Source organism: Eschrichtius robustus, chromosome 2 (genome assembly GCF_028021215.1).
Source record: "Eschrichtius robustus isolate mEscRob2 chromosome 2, mEscRob2.pri, whole genome shotgun sequence".
Lineage (NCBI taxonomy): Eukaryota > Metazoa > Chordata > Mammalia > Artiodactyla > Eschrichtiidae > Eschrichtius > Eschrichtius robustus.
This window is the reverse complement of record NC_090825.1, coordinates 55,256,232-55,280,233: the sequence shown is the minus strand read 5'-3', so window position 1 is coordinate 55,280,233 and position 24,002 is coordinate 55,256,232.

The window sequence follows — 24,002 nt, the reverse complement described above, 5'->3', positions numbered from 1 at the left end:
CCAGTGAAGGGATGAAGGTCCTCACTTTCGCTTAAGGTAGAACTCATTCACAAGAAGTTATAAAACCATTACTTGGCAAGATTCACTTCTTCCGCCTCTTTTACTAAAGACATTGCCACAAACCTTCAGTGACATGAACGAAAACATCCATGTCCAAAATGTCCCAGCCAATCTTGAGGATTCAGCTGAGATGGGCTAGGTTATGCTGACATAACAAAAACCTCAAAAAATTGTGGTGTCTTTAGAACAACAAAGGTTTATTTTTGCTCATGCTGCATGTCTAAAGAGAGTTGGCTAGGTTTCACGATTTTCTTACTCTAGGACCCAGGTGTCAGAGAAACCACCATTTCTCATATTACCAGACATAGTAAAGGAAAAGAAAGTTCTGGAGGGTCTCACACTGGCAATTGAATGCTCTGACTCGGAACTGATCAGGTCACTTTCGTTAACAACATACTGTCAGAACTAGACATACGGCTTCACCCAGCCAGTTTTCCATGTGCCTAGAAGGAGAAGAAAACTGGGTATCTTTTCTGTGACCACAGTTGATTATACAGATAGGAGAGAATGCCTGTTATTAATGTTTGTTCTTAAAATAAGACATAATAATGTAAGATCAATAGCTTATAAATTTCATGGAGCCCTTCAGGACACTTTACTGAGGTACTTTTACAAATATGACCTTATTTCTTCTTCACCACAACCCTGTGGATTAGGTATAGTAGACAGATGTTAATATCACCCTATTCTGTAGGAGACTAAGGCTCATGGAGGTTACCCAGTTTGCCCAAAGTTACAAGTAACAGAGCTGAGATTCAAACACAGTTTGCCTCTACATCCTACATTACCTGTAGTACACTACACTACCTTTAAGTACCATCTTCATGACTGAGTGTTAGCACATTAAAGTATTGTCAAACACACGGGCAAATATTAGCCTTAGAAACAAAATAAAATTAGCCTGGCAGATTCCATAACTCAATGAATTAATAGTCCAAATAGTAATGACAGCCATCTGTTACATATACCTATAATTAGTCTGAAAGAGGCAACCTACCTGCCACCTACCACCATCATGGCCTTCTAGGGACAAAACCCTATCAAGCCTTCTGAGAAGTACTAAAAATATGACCAAAATGTCTCTCTCTTCTTTCCTTCCACTTTGACATCAGTCCTGGCAGCAAGAGAGAAGAAAAGAGGAAGACTTCCTAAGGGAACTGGACTGGAAACTGGGAGATGCAGTTATAAACTCAGCTCTATCAGAAATCAGCTGTGTAACTTTAAGCAAGTTATTTAATCTGCTGTTACTGTTGACAATAAAATAATGTCTGTGGAAATGCTTTGAAAGTGTAAAGTGCCATCAATAGTTATTCATTCAATATGTAAAGCTAAGCTTCTTCTGTGTGCTTGGTCTTAAGGAGAGTACCGAATAATTAAGGCATGGTCTATGCTGTGGGCATCTGTTGCTTTTGCATGTCTGGATTCTATTAAGAGCACACAGCTTTTCCTTTGAGGACTTGTCCCTTCCCTGACTTCATGAGGTCTGATGGGGTTGTCAGTCACAATGCCCCCTCAACAAAAGTGGGGATGAGATCCAGGCTGGCTGGTTAGATGTGGTGACTGGTTCAGCGATGGACACACGACCCAAATCAAGGCCTATCAGAGGCTTCTCAGGCATGTGATAGAGGGTTGCTGGAGGAGCACCTCTTCGTGTGTTCCCTAGAGACAACCATGCTGCGTGCTGGAGCTGAGCCATCTTCCTCAGTTACCCAGAGGAAGTGCAAGTATGAGAACATGAGACTAATATGTTGTGAGAAGCAGAGGAGACAGGAGAGATGGGCTGAGAAGAAACCCTGAGGCCAAGTCAACTCCTGGACTCTTCAGTTCTCTAAATCACTAGATTCCCTTTTATGCATAAGCTGGTTTGAGTTCAGTTTCTGTCACTTGCAACCAAAGAAGTTCTGACTGATACAGTCCCAGTCCTCAAATAACTCATATCTTATAAACCATATAATTACTTACTTAATAAAGAATAGAGACCATTTAAAAAAACATACCAGCTATTTCTATAACATACCAGCTGAGTTTAAGTACTTTGTGATGCCCTCAGCACCTTGGAATCTCACAGTTGGGAGGCAATTTTCTAGTGAACTGTCCTAACTCTCCTCCCAACAGTGGAATTGGTGGTAGCAACCTTTGTGCTTTACCCAAATGTGATATTGCCACTTGTACTTGTTATTTCATATATATATACACACACACACACACACACAAATTAAATATTATATAAACTGATGAAATATAACAGACCCCCAAAAGAAAGATGTTCCTATGAAAAACAAGTTAATTGTTAAAAGACTCAATAAAGATGTTGTTAAAACATTTGTTGTCAAGTTAGACATGGTAGAGACAACTGTAAAAGACTGGAACGAAAAAATACAAAAACTCAGAAGGCTTCTGTACTCAGGTTGCTTCCCAAGTACCTTTCATTTCTCACTCAACTTTAAGGAAACCGAAACTAAAAATCATAGATAGTTTATGAAAATGATGAGAAAGTTGAAAATGAGAAAAGGAGGAAAAAGTCCATATGCAAAGGAAAAGTCTTGATCCTACATCAAACTAATAGCAAATGAATGCACATTGTATAGTTCAAATTAAATGGAACTGTTTAAGGTATCTATGTGTCACTCTTTGATCCTCAGTTTCAACCTACTTTTTGTAGTTAACATTCAAATTTCGGGTCCTGACTACGTCAGGTAAGGGAGCAACAATCTGTTGACTTCAAAACTGCCCTACCTGAACAATAGGAGGTACAAACTTACTTATGGGTTGGAATATTCATTTCAATCATTAAAAATCCATGTAAGCTTCTGAAATTTTTAAATTTATTTTCAGACAAAACTTCAAGATGATTCATGTATTAGGTGACAGAGTCCACTTAATATGAAATGTTTAATTACCTTTATGTTTAACACCATTTGGCCTGTAAGTCATATAATTTTGATGTTGTATACATCTTTGTATTTCCATGGTTGAGCAGAATGCCTGGCACCTAAGAGGTGAATGCATTAGAATATTGAAAGAAACTTAGCTAGGGTATAAAAGGGGCATTCTAGAAACAAGTAAGAACATATGCAAAAGCCTGCCTCCCTGAAGTGGACAGCCTCTCACACTACCCCACTCTTACACCACTGGGATGATGTGCAAAGCAGACCATGGAGTGTGCTGTATATGCTGGAATTTTCGATTTCATGGTGTAGGCAAGGAGAGGGAGCTTGTGAAGGAAGTTACACAAATGAAACTGTGTTAACACAAAGACTGCTTGGGACTGTGGGGAGAATGAATGGGAGGAGACGAAGGTTTGAGACTGATGATTGCTAATGTGTGGTCTTTCCAAAATCTGGCACTTTCCTGACCTCCCAAACCCTCCAGGGTTCTGAGTTCTGAGTAACCTAAAGTTGAACTTGCCATACCCTCTTCTACCTGCGTCTGTGCATTCTTTGGGATTCACCTCCAATTCAGTCAATCTCACCTTCTCAGAGCCTCTTAACACATCCTATTTTGGAAAACCCAGCTCAGGGCTCAACTCCAAACTTACTTCTTTATCCAAACACTTTCTGGCCACTCCAGCCTACTGTAGTCTCTCCAGAACTCCCTCTCTCCAGAATTCCTAACACTGTTGGGGGCTGTCAATCCTAAAATAAACTATGTAAAAGGGCTTAAGAATAAAGGTCATATAAATGTAAAAGTAGAGTATCACTTGAATTGCTATTTAAACATAAACATATCCCCTCATCCTCAGCTCTGTGGAAAATTCCTAAAGGGCCAAAAATGCTTTTCAGGCTTCTCTGAATTCGAAAAAGCACAGTACTTACTAACACAGAGCACTTCATAATTCTCAACTGCACCTAGCCTTCACATTCTTTCCAGCTTAGCTCAAGAGAGCTCTGCTTTTACTGTGACATCTAGGCCACTTTTATCTTTCTCCAAGGGTCTCTGGAGTCAACCCTCTTCTTTGGTCCTCCACTCCCTCACCTCACCCCATATCACACACCCTTCTCAGGGTTAGCTTTTTTTCTCCAAGTGCACCTCCTAAGGGGCCGTCCACTAACCCAAAACTTGAAAGTCCTTTCCCTGGTTCCTACATACAAAAAATGCAGGAGTTCTTTTTTTTCTTTTTAAGGGGTAAATTTTTTTTTTGGCCACACCCTGGGGCATGTGGGATCTTCCCTGACCAGGGAACAAACCCATGCCCCCTGCAGTGGAAACATGGAGTATTAACCACTGGACCACCAGGGAAGTCCCTAAAGGGTAAATTTTTATATAACTCTAAAGACTACTAATAACCTACAGAAGTTATTAAAGGTAACTCATCTTTGCTATTCATAAACCAGAGTATTGACCCTTAACTCCAGTTTACACAGGAATTGATTCAGCATTGTACTGAGAAGTTGAGTTGTCAACAACTTTGCAAGGATCCCACAATGCAAACACCCAGATAGCTGGAATTCCTCTGTTTTCCAGCTAGAAGGCTTTGTTAAGTGTGTACTGTCAATGTTGACTCAGGTTGGTCTTTAGGTGTTAAGTTGGCTTAGTCTTTCCTTTAAATGTCAATTATTGTTAGTTTAGCTTTATTATTGTCAATTTAGTGTTTTACTTTGTTCATTGTATGGTTTTTGTGATTCTCGTTTGCATCAGTAAGATTTTTGGACCACAATTTTCAAGGAACTAGACTTTAAGATGGGTATGGGTTGATATTCTAATAGAAGTCTTTTATACTTCTATTGCTAAATCAGATATTTTTATAATTCCCTAGAAATATCCATGCACTGGTACTTCATTGGTTATGTGTTTCTCATGAATTTGTGCTATTTATATAGCTTATAACGTGGAATCCAGGTTAAGTGTAATGAAACAATGGGTTATTTTTAAATGTATAAGGCATTGCTTCATAATATAAGATACTGTGGGCAAGCTCATATTCTTCTGTTATCAAGTAAATACCAAGTGATTTTATATTATGTATCCAGCAGTAAATCTATCTCAATTTGTTTATGAGGAAAAACATATTAATGATATCTATACTGTGCTATCACATTGTGATATGATATTGACAACATATTTGTTGTTTTGTTTAAAATATATTGCTATTTTAGACAAAAGTGCCAAGACCATTCAATGAGGAAAGAACAGTCTCTTCAAAAAGTGGCGCTGGAAAAAAAAAAAAAAAAAAGTGGCGCTGGGAAAACTAGATATCCATAATATGCAAGAAAATGAAGGCAAACCCTTACCTTACACCACATAATAAAACTGACTCAAACAGATCAAAGACCCAAAATAAGAGCTAAAACAATAAAACAGTAGAAGAAATATAGAGAAAAGTTTTTACCACGTTGGATTTGGCAATGATTTCTTAGATATGACACCAAAGACACAGGCAACAAAAGAAAAAATAGATAAGTTGGACTTCATCAAAATTGAGAACCTGGGCTTCCCTGGTGGCACAGTGGTTGAAAATCCACCTGCCAATGCAGGGGACACGGGTTTGAGCTCTGGTCCAGGAAGATCCCACATGCTGCAAAGCAGCTAAGCCCATGTGCCACAACTACTGAGCCTGCGCTCTAGAGCCTGTGAACCACAACTACTGAGCCCACTGAAGACCACACGCCTAGAGCCTGTGCTCCACAATAAGAGAAGCCACCGCAATGAGAAGCCTGCGCACAACGAAAAAGAGTAGCACCAGCTCACTGCAACTAAAGAAAGCCCGCATGCAGCAACGAAGACTCAACACAGCCAAAAATAAAATTAATTTATTAATTAAAAAAAAATTGAAAACCAGTGTGCATCAAAGGACACTATCAATAGAGTGAAAAGGCAACCCAAGGAATGGGAGAAAATATTTGGAAATCATATATCTAATAAAAGATTGATACCTAGAATACATAAAGAATTCCTAAAACTCAACAACAAAAATACCAAACAACTGAATTAAAAACGGGCAAAGGACTTGAGTGGACATTTCCCTAAAGAAGATACATAAATGGTCAATAAGCACATAAAAAGATGCTCAATATCTCTAATCATTAGGGAAATGCAAATCAAATCTACTGTGAGATACCTCCTCACACCCATTTAGCTTGGCTACAATAAAAAAAATAGAAAATAAAGATTGGCAAAGATGTGGAGAAACGGAACTGTTGTGCACTGTTGGTGGGAATGTAAAATGATGCAGCCACCGTGGTAAACTTAAACATAGAATTACCATATGACCCAGCTAGGGGAAGAAAAACTTTTCTTCTACCCTCCTAGGTTCTGTTACTAGGTCCTGTGAATTACATTGACAAAAGACAGATTAATAGGAGAAAAGCATATAGATTTTTTTTGATGTTAATATTTTTATGTGGCATCTGGAGCTTCATGGAAAAGAAATGAAAAACTCAAAGAAGTGATTAGACTTGGGGGCTTATATACAATTTTAACAAAGGGCCAAAAAATGTGGAGAAATGACTAGGAAAAAAAGGAAAAGGAGTGGGGGTACTTCCTGGTGGTGCAGTGGTTAAGAATCCGCCTGCCAATGCAGGGGACACGGGTTTGAGCCCTGGTCCAGGAATATCCCACATGCGGGGGAGCAACTAAGCCTGTGTGCCACGACTACTGAATCTGCGCTCTAGAGCGTACGAGCCACAACTACTGAGCCTGCATGCCACAATTACTGAAGCCCGCACGCTTGGAGCCCATGCTCCACAACAAGAGAAGCCACCGCAATGAGAAGCCTGCGCACCGCAAAGAAGAGTAGCCCCCACTCGCCGCAAATAGAGAAAGCCCGCATGCAGCAACGAAGACCCAATGCAGCCAAAAATAAATAAATAAATAAATAAATAAATTTATCAAAAAAAAAAAAAGGAAAAGGGGGGTTGGGTTTTTAAGGGTGGTAAATTTTGGGAAAGTGGCTAGGAAATATACGGGGGCAAATAACGGAAGATAAGGATTACTTCAGAAAGGTTTGTTTGTGCAGACTTATCTTGGCATCAACTCCCCAGCTCCAGTAATAAAAATGTTCTCTCCTTCCTGGTACCAGGAGGGCATCTTTCTCCTAGAAGTGAGAGTATTCCAAAGGATGTGTTCATTTTAAATTTTCATAGATATTGCCAAATTGCCCTCTATAGAGGATGCACCAATTTACACACCTACTGGTAATATATGTACATGACCGTTTCCCAAACTCTGGTCAACAGTGGGTTATCAAATCTTTGGCACTATGATAGATGACCAAAAAATGGTATTTTGGTATAATTTCAATTTGCAATGAATGAGATGAGCAACTTTTCATATGTTTAAGAGCCATTTGTATTCCTTTCAGTGAACTGTCTTAATCCTGTGCCATTTTCTATTGGATTATTCATCTTTATCGATTTACAGGGACTTTTCATATATTAATGAAATTGGCCCTTTGCACTGTAACAGATTTTTTTTTTGCCAGTTTGTCATCTGTCTTTTTGTTTGTTTTGGGGTGGGGGGTGGGGGACCTGGGGCATTGCCACTAAGACATATGATGATATACTGTACACTAAAATAAATTTCAGATGGATCACAGAATTACTCACCAATAATGAAATGATAAGCATCTATAAGAAACTATGGGAGAATATTTTTAGTCTCAGAGTGGGGAAGGCCTTTCTAAGGATGACTTAAACCCTCACAAAAACTGATAAGTTTGACCATATGAAAATTTAAAAAGGCTTCATGCAGCTTATGAAATACTAACCCCCAGTATCTCAGAATGTGACCTTATTTGGCAATAGGGTCCTTGAAGATACAATTAGTTAAGTTAAAATGAGGTCTTACTGCAAAACTATAATCAAAAACATACATGCACCCTTGTGTTCATAGCAGCACTATTTACAATAGCCAAGATATGGAAACAACATAAATGTCCATTGACTGATGAATGGACAAAGAAGATGTGGCACATATATACAATGGAATACTACTCAGCCATAAAAAAGAATGAAACAATGTCATTTACAGCAACATGGATGGACCTAGAGATTATCATACTAATGAAGTAAGTCAGATAGAGAAAAACAAATATCATATGATATCACTTATATGTGGAATCTAAAATATGACACAAATGAACATCTCTGTGAAACAGAAACAGACTTCACAGACATAGAGAACAGACTTGTGGTTGCCAAGGGAGAGGGGGATGGGGGAGGGATGGATCGGGAATTTGGGATTAGCAGATGCAAACTATTATATAGAGAATGGATAAACAACAAGGTCCTACTGTATAGCACAGGGAACTATATTCAATATCCTGTGATAAACCATAATGAAAAAGAATATATATATATGTATAAGTGATTTTGCTGTACAGCAGAAATTAACACAACATTGTAGATCAACTATACTTCAATAAAAATTTAAAAAAAAATTTTTTTTTTAAATGAGCTCATACTGGAGAAGGATGGGCCCTTAATCCAACATGACTGGTGTCCTTATAAGAAGAGGAAACACAGAGACAGACGCAGGGCAAACACTGTGTAACAACGGAGGCAGAGATTGCAGCTGTAAGCTAAGGGCTGCCAAGGATCACCGCAAGCCACCAGAAGCTAGGAGCGAGGCAAGAAAAGATTCTCCCCTGAGGTTTCAGAAGGAACATGGCCCTGCTGACAGCTTAATTTCAGACTTCTAGCCTCCAGAACCATGAGACATACATTTCTGTTGTTTTAAGCCACCCAGTTTTGTGGTACTTTGCTACAGGAGCCCTAGGAAACAAATATACCCAGCTTCCTCTCTTCCCTGTTCTAAAAACTAGTCTGACCCTCCTAAAGATTTTACTTTTTTACCACTCTGGGAAAATGGACAGAGGTATAAAACATAAAGTATATCTGTAGAGGTTACAGAGACTTAAAAAGTTGCCTTCCCAGGCTTCCCTGGTGGTGCAATGGTTAAGAATCCACCTGCCAATGCAGGGTACACGGGTTCAAGCCCTGGTCCGGGAAGATTCCACATGTCGCGAGGCAACTCAGCTCGTGCTCCACAACTACTGAGCCTGCGCTCTAGAGTCCGCAAGCCACAACTACTGAGCCCATGAGCTGCAACTACTGAGCCCGCAAGCCACAACTACTGAGACCACAAGCCACAACTACTGAAGCCCGCGTGCCTAGAGCCTGTGCACTGCAACAAAGAGTAGCCCCCACTCACCGCAACTAGAGAAAGCCGGAGCGCAGCAACGAAGACCCAATGCAGCCAAAAAAAAAAAAAAAAGTTGCCTTCCCTGACCACCCAGAGTTAAGTAGCCATCCAGCTACTCTGACATAATTCCTGTTTTCTTATTTACTATTTGTCTCCTTCACTAGAATATAAACTGCATGACATCAGGGACCTATTCTTTTCTGTTCACCACTATATCCTGAGGACATGCCTGATACATGGTGAATGATCAATACTTTTTGGATGATGAACGAATAAGATTCTTAGAGAATTCTAGCCGATTACCAAGTGTGACCTAGGGCATGTTACATAATGGTCCCAGCCCTCAGTGTTTTCATCTGTGAAATGGGGAGAAGTGTATTTGCCAAGAGTTAGGAGGGAAAAGTGACCAGTGCTACGGGGAGCTGGCCTAGTTTTTTGGTTTGGTTTGGCTTAGTTGGGGAGCAATCAACCAGACTGTGAGCTCTACTGGGTTCTCCACTAGAGTTGTTTTACTCTTGTATCCCCAGTAGCTAGCAGAGCCTGACACACAGTAGATGGTCAATAAATTTGTTGAATAAATGAATGGAAGACAAGGGTTTTGAGAGATATTTCTCATGTAAAACCTGGTAATGAATTGGATATTGGGGAGAATAAGAATGTGCACAGGTTTCAGAGAGGAAAATGAATATTTCACACATGTGGGTGGGGCTCCTTTGACCTGGCCTGCATACTTTAAAAGCTTTTCACTGGGAGGACAATTCTAAAGTCTAGAGCAGGGACTTCCTTGGTGGTCCAGTGGGTAAGACTCCTTGCTCCCAATGCAGGGGACCCGGGTTTGATCCCTGGTCAGGGAACCAGCTCCCACATGCATGCCACAACAAAGATCCCGTGTGCCGCAACTAAGACCTGGAGCAGCCAAAACAAATAAATAAATATTTTTTTAAAAAATAAAAATAAAAAAATAAAGTCTAGAGCAAGCTTCTAGAAGAAGAGCAATAGATCTGACCCCAGTCCAGTTCTTTAATTTAAGGGAGCAATTAGCTTCTCTGAGGCCAATGCCCTCTCCTCTTTCAGTATTCCTTTGGGATTAAGCCTGAGTCATTTCCTGGTAAGGGGCATCTCAAGAGTGGGCAGGGAAGAGAGAAGGTGAAGTCAGTTACTGTAAGCCAGTCGAAAATAAAACAAAGGCTTCATGAGGGAAGATAGAGGACGGTGGCTCCGTTGGTAGGTCATGTCCTTAGAAACTGAGAGTCACAAATCAGAGCCACAGATTCTTCACCTTCCCTGCTCTCAGAGTAAAAATGTTAATGAACTTAATCTAGGACTTCCAATGGATGTGGTCCTGCCGCCAAAGTTACCAAGAGGAGTGACGCCACATCCTCTCCCCACCCTTGGGGACTGGTCTTAGGCGTCCACAGCTTTTAAACTTGTGAAGAAAAGGAAGCAACACCCCTCCGGGTCTTTTGAACTGGTGGGCCATACCCTCCGATTTGCACCACGCCCCCAGTCCCTCAAAGAAACGGCAGACTTTCAAAGCTGGCAAAATAACAAAGTTTGGTTTTTTAAATGGAAACAAAAACAAACACTTACAACCCATTTTCCACTTCTCAGCCTCCTCCAGGCAAAGATTTAAGATGAAAATATTTACCCTCTGTCCTCTCCCACTTTTTAACAAGAAAATAACCCACACCACTTTTTTCTCAATTAAATTGTATGTTTAAATTAAATTAAATGTATACTTTATACATACACACAAATATATGATTTTTAAATATATGATATGATTTAGGTCCTTCTTTAAACCTTTTTAAAAATAGATTAATAAAATCCATAAATTTTATTTATTCATTCATATTATTTAAAGAGCTCTTTAACTGGTTTGAGAATTTTAAAATAGTTTTCCTTCCTCTTGTTTGGAATATATGTTGAATAATTATAATGAAATAACAAGATAAAAATAGTTTTCTGTAAATTAGATATAACCAATTTTGTGTTGCTAATTTGAAAAGGTCAATTTTTGTTGGCATGGTGCTTCAATTATTTATAATATTCATGTAATTATCTCAAAACTTAAATCCTTTTATCCTTTTGTCTTCAGTCTAAAGGCTTAAACTCAACTACAAACAAGGCAAAGGTTATAGCATGAAAGTAAATATTTAAATTGCCTCTTAAAATAACTCTTGTTGGCTGTCTCTTAAAATAACTTTAATTCCCATAAAATAGTGTTTCTGAAACCACTTATGGGGGTGAAAAGCATAATTAGGTGGTTTGTTGTGACTTTAAAATCTTGGTCCCAAACACTTACTTCTGAATAACTACTTTCATATTCTCTCATTCAATATTTCTATCTAAATGCCCATTCTCTCAATGTCTCTGAAACCGCTTCCCCTTAACGCACTCCTCATTTCATTCCTATGTCTCATACTATGTTCACCAAGTGTATACTCCATTTTGTTCAGAATCTTTTGACATAGAAGATCCCGAATGATTCACTGGAGCACTCCTTCCCCCACTACAAGCCAAAAACACCTCAGAAATGTGTCCCCTCCATCTCCCATCAGTTTATGGACACCCAGGCTGGAGTAGAAGGCTACAGCAGGCTCGGGTACCAAGGGACACAGCAAACACAGGAATGAAAGGAGTCTTGGTTTTTGTTGCTTGACATTCACTTTTTGGTGACCTATTGTCCTTAAGTAATCTGTCCAGCCCAGCCAACAGTCCAGAAGTAACGTTTGACCAATTTCTGTGTTGTTAAGTACCCGCCACCACCATTAAGCCCCATCTGATTATATTATTTTATATATTTTTGCTTCTAAAGATAAGCTAGGCTTCCCTGGTGGCACAGTGGTTAAGAATCCGCCTGCCAGTGCAGGGGACACGGGTTTGATCCCTGGTCCAGGAAGATCCCACATGCCGCAGAGCAACTAAGCCCGTGCACCACAACTACTGAGCCTGTGCTCTACAGCCTGCGAGCCACAGCTGCTGAGCCCGTGTGCCACAGCTACTGAAGCCCGCTTGCCTAGAGCCCGTGCTCTGCAACAAGAGAAGCCACCACAATGAGAAGCCTGTGCACCACAACAAGGAGTAGCCCCTGCTCACTGCAACTAGAGAAAGCCTGCGCGCAGCAATGAAGACCCAATGCAGCCAAAAAGTAAATTAATTAATTTAAAAAAATTAAATTAAATTAAAAAATAAAAAATAAAGATAATCTAGTTGAGAATATTTTCTGGAGTCTATGTTTATAAGTCTTCTGATGAACTGATGGATTTAGTCCAATTCAAAACTAAATCAAATCCAGAGTATATAAAGAACTCTTACAACTCAACAACAACAAAAAACACTCAACTAAAAAATGGTCAAAGGACTTGAACAGATATTTCTGTACAGAAGATACACACATCAAAAGATGATCAACATCACTAATCATTAGGAAAACAAATGAAAACCATAATGAGATATCACTTCACACCCATTCAGATGGCCATTCTAAAAAACGTGAGAAAATAACAAGAGTTGGTGAGAAAGTGGAGAAATTGGAACCCTCAGGCATTGCTGGTAGGAATGTAAAATGGTGCAGTTGCTGTTGAAACTAGTATAGTGGTTCCTCAAGAAGTATAGAATTACCACATGATCCAGCAATTTCCATCCTAGGTATATATCCCAAACAACTGAAAGTGGGGATTCAAATAAACATCAATATTCATAGCAGCATTATTCACAATAGCCAGAAGATGGAAACAACCCATGTCCATCAGCAGATGAATAGATAAGAACAATGTAATATATACACACAGTGGACTATTATTCAGCCGAAAAAAAGGAATGACGTTCTGACACATGTTACAACATGGGTAAATCTTGAAACATTATGTTAAGTGAAATAAACCAGACACAAGAGGACAAATGTTGTATGATTCCACTTATATTAGGTATCTAGAATAGGCAAATTCATATATTGGACACAGAGAGTAGAATAGAGGCTACCAGGGACTGTGGGGAGGCAGGAATGAGGAGTTATAGTTGAATGGGCACAGAGTTTCTGTTCTGGATGATGAAAAAATTCTGTAAATGGATAGTTGTGGCAGTTGCACAACATTATGACTGCACTTAATGCCACTGAATTGCACACTTAAGAATTGTGCATTTTAAAATAAGAATCTAGGAGTAAAATCTCTGAGGGGGAAATGAAACAGGAGGGAAGGGGGCAGGGCACAACCTTTAAAAGAATGACATAGCCATAGGACATGACAAAAACTGGTTAGAACCAACGAACCAACTAGGTCTGAGACAGCGGAAGATTCGACTTCCACTAGACCTTGAGCCTCATTATACGCTCATTGTAATACATCAGCATCTAAATGACACACCCACAGGTGCCATGACTGTTCTGAGGCTGACCATAAAAGGTCAAAAAGTGGGCAGTGGCCCAATTCCTGGATATCTTCCCCCCCCTTCCCCAAAATAGTTGGAATAATTCTCCCACTCATTAGCCTATGAAATTACCCAGCCCATAAAAACTAACCACCCCATATTCCGGGGCCTCTTGCCTTCTGAGGTGGCCTATACTCTGTCTGTGGAATGTGTTTCTCTCTAAATAAATCCACTTCTTATACAAAAAAAAAAAAAAAAAAAAGGTTAAAATGGTAAATTTTATGTATATTTTACCACAATAAAAAAAGAACCATGGGGGCTTCCCTGGTGGGAAGTGGAAAAAAATATATATATATATAAGCAAAGTATAACTGTATATAGATCATACTATAACTATGTTTCCTTTTTTTCACCCAAAATTACTTCAGGAGCATTTACCATTTACTTTTCTTCAAAAAACTTGATTTTCACTCACTGTATAATATTCTGCCATATAGATACACCATTTTCTATTGTCAGGTGCTTTGGGTTGTTTCCAGTTGTGGAAATAAAGGAAGACCACCCAAATGAGAACGAGCAGGCTATTTATTCAGAGCTTGCTATAGCTAGGAAGTCAGCCACCATCACATGCATATGGCAGAGACTCAAAGGCAGGCAGGCAGGCAGAGGAGTTGACAAGCTTTATTGAAACAAGTTGAGGGACTTCCCTGGTGGTCCAGTGGCTAAGAATCCACCTTCCAATACAGGGGATGCGGGTTCGATCCCCGGTCGGGGAACTAAGATCCCACATGCCGTGGGGCAACTAAGCCCATGCGCTATAGAGCCCACAGGCCACCACTAGAGTGCCCGTGTGCTGCAACTACTGAGCATGCATGCCCTGGAGCCCGCACACCACAACTAGAGAGAAGCCCGCACACCACAATGAAAGATCCCAAATGCTGCAGCAAAAGATCCCGCCTGCTTCAACTAAGACCCGATGCAGGGAAAAATAAAGGAGAGAGAGAGAAGAGAGAAAGAGAGAAAGAAAGGGGACTTCCCTGGTAGCGCAGTGGTTAAGAATCCGCCTGCCAATGTAGGGGACGTGTGTTCGATCCCTGGTCCGGGAAGATCCCATGTGCCACAACTACTGAGCTTGTGCTCTAGAGCCCACGTGCCTAGAGCCCATGCTCCGCAACAAGAGAAGCCACCGCAATGAGAAGCCCACACACGGCAACGAATAGCCCCCGCTCGCCGCAACTAGAGAAAGCCTGCGCAAAGCAATGAAGACCCAATGCAGCCAAAAAATAAATTAATTAATTAAAAAAAAAACGTTTAAGAGAAAGAAAGGAAGAAAGAAAGAAAAAGAAAGTTGAAAGAAAAGAAAGGCTTCAGGCATGTCCTGATTGGACCTTGTTGCCAAGGGAAGCTAGAGGTGGGCTAATGAGAAACAGGCATCATGTACTTGGTTAGGAGAGCATATTTGGCTTTTTCTGGTTGATCCTAAATTGGAAGGGGGGAAGGAGGGCAAAAATTAGGGAAGCTGGCAATTATTGATCAAGTCCTTGCTGTTTGGTGCTGATTGATACAGAGGTTGTGGTTTATGTTCCTGGACTCCTTGCTGCCAGGTTGTGGGCCAGAATTCTCTTTTTATATACGGTTTGATCATTGCCTGTATCAGTCTCTCACAATCTATGTATGTTCGTATGTGTAGTTATACTCATGAGATGATACCGAGATGAACATATGTGTCCATAAATCTGCATGTATCTATGAATTTATCTTTGGGTTGAACTCCTAGAAGTGAGATTGCCAAGTCAGAAGGTACAGCTTTTTTAAAGGATTGCATTATATTTGACATTTTGGCAATGGACATTTGGATGGTTTAACAATTTCTACTCTCAACAGCTGTGAATGAGGATGTTTGTTTCTCTCTCACCTTCAGGCTAAAATAGCTCATCTGCTATTTAACTAAAAATATTAGCCAACCAAACCAATCAAAATGAATTTGTTGAGTATCAGCAATGCGTTCGTTACACTCTGATAAGAGGGTGGAAGATAGAGATGATATAAAAGACTTGACTTCTGCCCTCCTGCGGCTTACAGTCTAGTCAGGGAATGGAAAATGAATACATGAACTGGATCTTGGGCTGCCAAATTATTGTATAAAATAAGAGAGCTGGGGACTTCCCTGGTGGTCCAGTGGTTAAGACTCCATGTTCCCAATGCAGGGGGCCCGGGTTTGATCCCTAGTCAGGGAACTAGATCCTGCATGTCTCAGCTAAGCCCCTGTGCAGCCAGATAAATAAATAAATATTAAATAAAGAAAGAAATGAGTTGGATGACACCTCCTTGAACTCCCTGATTCCAACAGTCTATATGTAAATGGAACCAGGACAGTAATGAATTGTGGCCTCTGCAGCTCTGACCACAAATGCTGCAGTAGAACAAAGGAGGATGAGAAAGGTGAGGCGTTAAATAAGCTGGGTATTCAATGAGAGGTATCTAGGCCATATGAGCTTCAATACAAATCCTGTTAAGATTAATGCCTTGTAGGTAGAATTGAGCATTGCTTGTGTGGGAAACTTGAGTGTCTGCCTCTGGGCCCCAGTGACTTCAGTTGTAAAATAGTATAACAATAGCACGCATATCATGGAGCTGACGATGGTTGGGATTTGGTGAGGTAACACGGATGCTGGATGTCTTCCTCCAGACCCGCTTTCCACCCTTCTCCATACTGACCCCAGGAGCTGACCTGGGTAGACCACATCATCAGACTCCTTGTCTCTGCCTTCTGGTTGGGTTATTGGGAGGTACCAGCAGGACATGGAAGGAGGAGGAGAAAAAGGTGGGAGTTTTTGTTCCCTGGGTCTCTTCCCTGGGTCTCTCTCATAATACATAATAAACACAAATACATAACAAATACAAGTCCTGGACCCCACTTCAAACAGGTCAGAAAATCCCAGGGAGGGAACTAGGAACCTAAACTAATAACAGCATCCCAGGTGATTCTGATAATCAGACCAACCACTTCAAGGGCCTAAGCAGAGGCACAAAAATGATGGAGTCATGGTCCCTACTCTCTGAGAGATGAAGTAACTTGCCCAAGGTTACACAGCTAATAAGTGGCATTGCCAGGATTTGGACCCAGGCAGTCTGGTCCCAGAGCCAGTACTCTTAACCACTCTACAGCTTCTAACATAGTTCATGGGCATATGGTACACCAGTGACTTCTATGAAAGCAAAAACCATGGTTAAGTCTTATGAGAAGCACTATAAGCAAAGCATCTGCTTTGTATACTTGAGAAGCTCAATTCCTGTTCAACTAACATCACAAAACGGAGCTGGGAAGAGCAGGTAGGTGGCTATTCCAGCCTCAGTGTGAGCTGCTGAGGATCTGAATGTCACAAAGATAAAGAAGAATTTCTACAGTCCTATTGTTCGGTACCAATTTCTCATCATGAGAATAGGGGAAAATCAAGGAGCAGCCTGTAGGGAAACAGTGAAACTCTGAAAGTGACTCATGAAGAATTACTCACTGACACATGGCATGGTGACATCAGATACCTACAATAACATTCTTGCAGTATGTAATCTCTCTATAATCTCTGATTTCAAACGCTTAATCCTGAGGGTTTCTAAGAAAATCCTGGATATCACCACTAATTACATGAAGAGCAACAGACTGTTTCCACCACCCTGTTGCATCTGGGCAGCTGAATCACATGGCAGGCACCTCCAAATACTTGGATGGTAGTTGAGCATAACTTTGTCCCACGGTTTAACTTGAGTTTGCCCTTTGGCAAAAACAATCCCCAGAGTACCCTTGAATATTAACAACATTGGCAGCCTTCCTGATCACAAACAAGATTTAAATAGGGAAGGGCTGCTGTGTTTCACACGTTACTAACAAACAGTATTTTCCTCACCTGTCATATACCCATCAGCCTCCTGCCCTATGCACAAAAAGAATCAATAGCCACGAATTCAACAGTGTGAGAATAAAAGCATTTAAACAGGTATAAATAATCTTCAGGGTCATTCATGTGTAGACCATCTGTTTTTGGACAGTTCATGGAGGAAAAGAGGAAGAAAATGGTTATAATCTGCCCTCTCTGATATGGGGGTTGGTTCCCAGTCACAAACACGTACAACTTTGGGTTTCAAATATAACTAACTGAATCAGCAGTTGTAAGACTGTTGTGCTGCCCCAGCTATAACTTCGCAGATGTTCTCCAAAGACCACCTGAACACTAGGCAGTCCTCAATTTATGAAAGGACTGTGTTCCCAAATTCACATTGTTTTAAATTGGGAATATACTTTTCTTCAAACATACATATGATTGTTAAAAATTGAGGTATTACATATATGCAGTAAAAGGCACTAATTTTAAGTCTTCAGCTTGATGAACTTTTACCTATCTATATACCCAGGTAACCAACCAGATCAAGGTATAGCACCCCAAAGGCTCCCACATGCCCCATCCCAGCCAATAACCATCTCTCAGAGGTAACCTCTATTTTGAATTCTATCACCAGAGATTAGATTTTTATAATACAGTAGCTTTTTTATTGATATAGAACGGACATATGTTAAGTGTATAAAATGAACCCAACAGCGCAGTGAAATAAATATTTAAATATTTATATAGCCATGTAACTACCATCCAGAGCAAAGTATGGAACATTTTCATACCCTAGAAGGCTCCCTCATACCCCTTCCCAGTTAATAACTGGCTTTCCAAAGTTAATCCCTATTCTTAGATCACCATTGTTTAATCTTGCCTGATTTGGGGCTTTGTATAAACAGAATTGTGCAGTATGTGCTCTGGTCTGGCTTTTGTTCAACGTTGTGTTGTGTTTTGCATGTAACAGCAATTCACTCTTCTTTAAAACTGCTCTGTAGTATTCTATGACTATACCACAATTTCTCATTTCTACTACTCTACTGTTGATGGGCATCTGAGTTATTGCTAGGTCGGGGCTATTATGAGTAAAGCTGCTATGAACATTCTTGTACATGCCTTTTGGTAAACACTTGTACTCATTTCAATGAGAGGTGCAAGTGTAGAAGAGCATATAGTAGGAAGATTTGACCTAATCTGGAAAGACCAGGAAATTACTGTACTGCCATGCTTTCTGGGTGATAATGTTTTTCTGAATCTCAAACCTGAAGGCCAGGGACACATTCCTACATCTTAGGACCTTAGTGGGGACCCTTCCTGTCTTTCCTCTCAGCTCTGGAAGCATTAAGGTTAAAGGTGTTCTGGCACTGGCTGTCATGAGTGTATCTGGCCTGTTCATAAATGAGTAAGATAAATCCCTGACTACACTCACAATTAGGACAACTACTAATCTGTAGGTGATATTTGTTTTCTCTTTGGCTGTCAGCATCCAAATCCCTTCATACTTTGGGGAATTCCCCAAGTGACGAATCTCAGTAGGAAGCCAGGTCTGCCTGCTGAAGCTCAAAAGGCCCTTCCCATCCCAGTCTCCTTTGCAATTAGAGCATGGCAAGGGACCTAGCTTCCACCAATCCATCTCTCACTCTGAATCATCTGAATCTGAGTCACGCTTCCAAGGATGGCAGGGTTGGTAGTTCATTTGGCACACAGAGGGCAGCAGGAGCAGGAGAGCTGTTTTCACCAGATTGGATTTTAGGTGTGATTTTGGGCATTTTTCCTGCTGCATAGCCTCCAACTCAGTTTTCCAGGTCTCCCAGCAATTCTGTAAGCTAGACAGTAGATAGTAATAAATCCCTCTTCTTAAGTCAACCAGCTTTGGCTTCTGTGGCTTATGACTGAGAACACTGACTGCTAAATCCTCCTACTAAAATTCCCCCATAAATAATGATTACAAATATTTATTGTTTTAATTGGTAGCACAAAATGGTGTTTTGTGTAAAAAGAGCAACCTTGTACACTGCTTACAATTCAAACGGTCTTGATAAACGCCTATTTTGGGTCTAATATCTTGCAATAACTTTAGTTTCTCCAAAGCAATTAAGTGGTAGGGTTATCCATTAAACAAATTACGAGGCAAACAGAATTGCCATTAAATACATACCTGGAGGCGGGGTGCGTGATGAAGTTCTTATATCTTGGGGCCTTTTTTCTACTTTATAAAGAAGAAAGGAAGGTGCCAAATCTGTGCTCTATTAATTGGAAAATTCCTCCCCTGTTCCCAAGTGGCCTGCTCTTTCCTTCTTTCACACTGGCACACGCTGTGGCTTCCAAGTCAATCAGCTGAAATTGAAATATTCTTTGTATGTGTCAAGGCCATTCTGGTTGTACCAGAATATACAGACCTCCGAAGAAGCCCTGATTATATAGTAAATATGCTTATTAACAGCTCAAGTTATTAATAATGAACTAAAGAAAATTTCTTATTGATAACATTATCAGAACAAAAATATAAAAATAAATGCAAGGATTTTTCAGAGATTTATGGTTTACGAAATTATTTCAGGTAATTTTTTTTTTTTTTTTTTTTTTTTTTTGCCGTGCCACAAGCCTGTGGGATCTTAGTTCCCCCACCAGGGACTGAAGCACTGGAAGCTCGGAGTTTTAACCACTGGAGGGCCAAGGAAGTTCCCACCTTACGTACTTTTATCTCACCTAATCACATTGCTCAAAGGAGTTAAGTGACTTGCCTGAGGCCACACAGCTTGAATCTAGACCTAACTCCCATTCCTTGCTTTTTCTGACATACAATATGAACATCAGTAACTAAAACAATGATAATATAACTGCATTAAAATGAAATAAATAGAAAACATAAAAACTCTAAATTCAGAAAAATTACATGGTCTAGTTTTATTAATTAAAACACAAAACACAACGTACTATATAATAAACTCATTTTGTAAATACCAAAACTTTCTGTATATAATATGCTTATACAAATACATACCTGTGTAAGATGAGAATGGAAGGATATGATCTCAAATGTTAAGTGACTATCTCCAAGGGGCAGAATTATGGGCAATTTTATTTGTGTGAGCTTAGAAGAGTTCATTTTCGAAATTTTTCTACAATAAATGCATTACCTATACACTTTCAAAAACAGCCCTTTATTATTGTTATTATTAAAGTCATTTTGATATTCTACCTTTAAAACAGCCAATTCATTATCTAACTTAGTGAAAAGTACAGTTTGAACTGAATATCTAGCCACCACTAATTGAGCAAGCATCTTCCTGATATTTTACAAACATTATTCTATTTAATTTTGATAACAGTTTCATCAGGTAGTAATATTATCCCGTCACAGATAAGGAGGCTGATGCTTAGGTTCAAGATCACACAGGAAATAATGGAGTCTTTGTTGTGGTGAGCTTGAAGTCCACCTTGCCCTTCTGCTGGGCTCCTCCTACCTTCCTTCTAAGCCTGGCTTGTCTAATGTAGGAGAGCTGCTCTACCACATGCTGGTGCAACCTCCCAGATACTCTTCTTTGAAAACACTTATGGTATTAAAGTAGACCATTCAAAAATGATTACATGTATTATAAAAAGACTGGAAGGGACTTCCCTGGTGGCGCAGTGGTTAAGAATCCGCCTGTCAATGCAGGGGACACAGGTTCGAGCCCTGGTCCGGGAAGATCCTACATGCCACTGAGCAACTAAGCCCGTGAGCCACAACTACTGAGTCCACGTGCCACAACTACTGAAGCCCGCGTGCCTAGAGCCCGTGCTCCGCAACAAGAGAAGCCACTGCAATGAGAAGCCCACGCACCGCAACAAAGAGTAGCCCCCGCTCGCCGCAACTAGAGAAAGCCCGTGTGCTGCAACGAAGACCCAATGCAGTCAAAAATAAACAAATACATAAAATAAAATAAAAATAAAAAAAATAAAAAGACTGGAAGGATATGCTCCGAACAGTATATATCACCAGGGTGGCGGGACTTCCATTTTCTATGCTTTTGTATCTATTCGGTTTTTTTCTTTTAAAAATTTTTCTCTAACAGTTTAAAAAAATTGAGTCAGAAAAAATTATAGATTTTTCCTATATTGTCTATCTTTTGAACATTGGTGCATCTCAGTATCAGGGTCTCTACACAAACCATTTATAGAAAAGCACATAAGAAAAATGCATACTTCATCACCAACCCTTTATCTTCTCATTCAGATCTCCTGTTAAGTAACCTCAGGGTCTCTACCTGTTTTACTGACTACTGTATCTTCAGTGCTGGAACATCTGGCCAATGAAAGCATTTGGCACATAACTGACGAATGAGTGAAGGATATATACTTTTCTCTTTTCAAGTTTTAGATATGCTGATATCTTCTCATATTAAGTTTCAAAATAGAATACATGTTAAAAGTCAGGTGAGAAAAAAAGTGTACAGGGAACTATCTTTTTCTGAATCTCACAACTTGCTAAAGGTGGCTGTTATGGGTTGAACTGTGTCCTCTCCAAAGAAGATGGGTTGAAGTCCTAACCTCTGGGACCTCAGAATGTGACATTATTTGGACATAGGGTCTTTGCAGGTGTAATTAGTTAAGGTGAGGTCATACTAGAGAGGGTGGGTCCCTGATCCAATACGACTGGTGTCCTTATAAGAACATAGCCTTGTTAAGACAGAGGCACAGGGAGAAGGCCACGTGAAGATGGAGGATTGGGGCGATATGTACACAAGCCAAGGAATGTCAAAGACTGCCAGCCCAAACCACCAGAAGCTGGGAAGGATTCCCCTATAGGCTTCAAGGGAGGTTGGCCCTGCTGACACCTTGATTTCAGACTTCGAGCCTGCAGAACTGTGAGACAATACATTTCTGTTGTTTTAAGCTTGTGGTACTTGGTTACGGCAGGCAGCCCGAGGAAACCAACAGTGGCCTTGACTTTGAATTCTTGCAAATAATGGGGGAGGAGGAAATAGTCACCTGAGCACCATGATCTGCAAGTTTTCAATGACTTTCCAGTTTATTTTCTGATAATGGAGAATATGCCCAGTCAACCCAGGAACGCTAGAAAAGTAAACAATAAAGGATACACACAAAACAACAGGTGACTGAAATTTTAATATGCCTAGGTATTCACATAAAAACTGTAAAAATCAGCATTACAACACTGGTTTTCAAAGATTAACATTTACAACTGTAGTAAAATAAAGTTTCACAAAGTCAAATTTCCTTAACACTTCATTTCAATATTAATCTCTTTACAGTTCACCAAAATGGTATTATTTCATCTTTCTTTTTTTTTTAAAGCATGGGTACTCTTCTTAAGCGAAATGTTAACATGGGGTCCCAATATGTAAAACGGAAAGTGCAGCTGTTCTAGTTTGGGGGGCGGTCCAGAGGGAGCCTAGCCTCCCACTTTCCTCGGTTTCACCTCTTAAGACTCTTAGCACCCTAAACATAGTCTGAGAACCATGGATTGAAAATAGTAACAATATACACTAAATAAGATATCATTGACAAAGAAGAACTAGGAAGTTTATTCAGTAATCAATACTTCGTAAGCCTTTGCTTTTCCAAATTCTTTTCTTTGGTTTCATCACTTAGAAAATTCCTCCAGTATTAATTGTTTGAATGGCAACTATATGAAGCAGAAATTGTATTTCTACACCTGGGAAATTATCTACAAGATAGATGCTGCTGAAGAGGAACCAATAACAATGATTTTTTAAAACATTTTTAAAGCAGTCTCTTGTTCACGTTAATAAAAATAAAACATTTCTCATGAATAAAGCCTCAAAGCCAAGATAATTCTTGGGACAATGAAGCATTCCAATAAATCAAAGGGAGATTCTAAGCAGATACAACATCATGGGGCCTTAGGATGGACATCTAAACAGGATAGAAACGGCAACAATATTCACACAATCCTTGTTTTCGAGGTTTACAGGAAGGGCTGGGCTGTGGGGACGTTGAGAGATGTGCACAGTGATGCTGATTACAGATAAGAAGGCTGCCCTGGACCCCAGTAGGCACAGGGCCACAGGGAAGCATGTGCTTAAGGCGACGTGCGTAAGATTTATTTACAGCACAAAAAAAAGAAAGTCATGAGGCCATGGCCTTGGGTTAGCTGGCTGGACCTGCTCGTTAAGGTCCTTTCCTTGAGACTTATTCTATGTAGTTTATTCATTCCACAAACACGTCTATATAGTTCACAAACCCTAATGCAGTGCTTACAAATGTGCCAGGCTCTGTTCTAAGTGCTTTACGAATATTAACTCATTTAATCCTCATAACAACCCTAGGAGGTAGGTCCTATGATTAGCCCCATTTTACAGATGAGGAAATAGGCACAGGCAGATTAAGCAACTTGCCCAAGATCATAAGGCTTCAAAATGTTGAATTCAAACCCCTTTCAAGGGCAGAAATGACATCTTTGGCTAGGAAGAGAAATTTGTCCTAAAAGAATCCCAGGAACTGGCCTAAGTAAAAAAGGAAAAAGCAGCACCAGAATTGATACTTCACTTGATCATCACACCACAAGGACACAATGCT